The sequence below is a fragment of the Delphinus delphis genome, chromosome X, assembly GCF_949987515.2.
Source record: "Delphinus delphis chromosome X, mDelDel1.2, whole genome shotgun sequence".
NCBI lineage: Eukaryota > Metazoa > Chordata > Mammalia > Artiodactyla > Delphinidae > Delphinus > Delphinus delphis.
The window spans coordinates 76,467,954-76,470,282 of NC_082704.1; the positions used below are offsets into that span (position 1 = coordinate 76,467,954).

Here is a 2,329-nt window from a genome sequence, read left to right on the forward strand (position 1 = left end):
AGGTGTTGTCTTAGCTTCAAGGACTTATATATTCAGTTCCTTCTCCAAGTTTGGGAGGTTCTCAGCTATTGCTTCATTGAATTATCTCTCTACTCCCTTCTCCCAATCTTCTTCTGAGATATCCATTATCCTAATGTTGCCCTTCCTAAAAGAGTCTGATAGCTCTCATAGCATTTCCCCCATGGTTTTTATATCTTATTTCTCTTTCCTCTTCTACTTGTATCATTTCTAGTTTTCTGTATTTGAACTCACTAAGTCTCTCTTCCACATTGGTCTGCTCTATTTCCAGTGCTTTCTAATGCATTCTTCACCTTGTTTTTTGTGTTCCTCAGCTCCAGAATTTTGAAATGGTTCTTTTTTTTCTTTTTCAGGAGAGTGTGAGTGCTTTTCATTCCATGCTAAAGAGGAGAGGGTCTCTGAGGAACACCTGGGACTGGGTAGGGACTCTTAAGAAAGGTAGACAAGGCTTCCTAAGCATGCTGTGCCTTTTTGAAAACCTGCCCCATATACTTAAAGTCCATGGTAGATCCTCGGTCTAGAGAACCTTCATCAAAAGAAAGGAGGGTATGGGATTCCCAGAGACTGGCTTCCAGTCGGACAGGGAAGGCCAGTGCCCGATGGATTGGAGCCAGGATTCCCTCAGTTAATAGTATCCATGCCTGTCAACATGAACTTCAGTTATCTTGCCCTTACAGTGGAGTCCCTGACTGTGTAACTCTGTGTCAGAGATGCTGCTGTCACAGGACCTCTTTTCAAGGCGACACTAGGAAACTACTCTCCAAGTCCATCCTCAGCAGTTGAGACAGTGACAGGTTAACTGAAGAGCCCCCCTAGCTTCTACCTCTTGACCTTCAACAACTGAGGTCTCTGCATAGGGCCTGAAGTAACTGTGGCTCTTTTTCAGGCACTGGGAAGGATGGTGCTGAGGAGACCTGCTCTTCTGGCTGATTCAGAAGCTGGCTATCTGTTCCTTGTGAGGAGGCACTTCTTGAGGTCTGGGGATCTCCAGTGCCTTGAAGCTTCTGTCCCACTTGGATCTTTTGTCTGGTGACTGCCATATACAGACTCTGTAGATTTGTGACAAAGGGTTTTCCATCACCAACACTGCATACCTCTGGTATTTTCTCTACCATAAATTGTTCCAAGAAGGAATTCTTTTCAAATGGCTCTGTCTTCAACTGATTTTGGCTCAGCATAGACCCACTGTCCTGGTAGTCCTGGATCTCTAGATCTTACATACAAAGCAATGTTGCTAGGTCCCTCACTTGGCACTGCAGTGACAGACTCATGCCCATCAGAGGACAAATCAAATGTTGGGAGAACAGTGAAGGGTTAGCTAGGATGCAGTGGAAATTCCAATAGAATGGGAGACCAGAGAGCTCACTCCACACCTGGAGTATCAGCACCTCTGCCACATGATCACAGGAGAATGTAGCTTTGCCAGGGCAAGCACTGTCCTTCAACAATGGGCAAAGCAGGTCATACAAATGACAATGAAAAGCCTCAGGAGGAGCAGTCAGGTGTTTGTTCAGCTCCTTGGCTTGCTGGCTGATCACACTAGTGTCCACCTGTTCAGGCCACACCTGTTGAAGATCTGAAAGCAACAAGGCATAGCCCTGCTTAGTGATATAAGCCTTGGCCAAGAGGGAGTTCTCGGCAAGCTGCAGCCATGCCCACGGCTGCATCTGCAGGCCTTGCTCCAGTTCCTCCATCGTGAGCGGCCTCAAGAGCCCTCACTCTCCCCGCGGCAAGCTGGCCCACCCATGCAAACCAAAAGGCGAAATGGTTCTTTTTTAGAATTTTAATTACTTTGGGCTTCCCTGGTGGCACAGTGGTTGAGAGTCTGCCTGCTGATGCAGGGGTCACGGGTTCGTGCCCCGGTCCGGGAAGATCCCACATGCCGCGGAGCGGCTAGGCCCGTGAGCCATGGCTGCTGACCCTGTGCGTCCGGAGCCTGTGCGTCCGGAGCCTGTGCTCCACAACGGGAGAGGCCACAACAGTGAGAGACCTGCATACTGAAAGAAAAAAAAAGAATTTTAATTTCTTTGATAAAATATTTCTGTATCCATTAGTTTTATTCCTGAGTTCACTGTATTGCCTTTCTGAGTTTTCTTGTAGCTCCTTGAATTTCTTTATAAGAGCTACTTTGAACTCTTTATCAGTTTGTTTGCAATATTCCATGCCTTTGAGTTTGGTTGCTGGAGAATTGTTTTCTTTTTGTGATATCATCGTACCATGATTTTTCATACTGTTCATGGAAATGTGTCTCTGCTGTAGCATTTGTGTGATTTTGTCTGTATAGCTTTGCTTTTACTATTTGTCCTAGGGT

The 2,329-nt window shown here is 46.3% G+C and overlaps 1 pseudogene; it reads right to left on the reverse strand.

Annotated features, from left to right (window-relative positions):
• Positions 1–813: 813 nt before the first annotated feature.
• Positions 814–1,712, reverse strand: LOC132418547 (non-homologous end-joining factor 1 pseudogene; annotated as a pseudogene).
• Between the last annotated feature and the right edge of the window lie 617 nt (positions 1,713–2,329).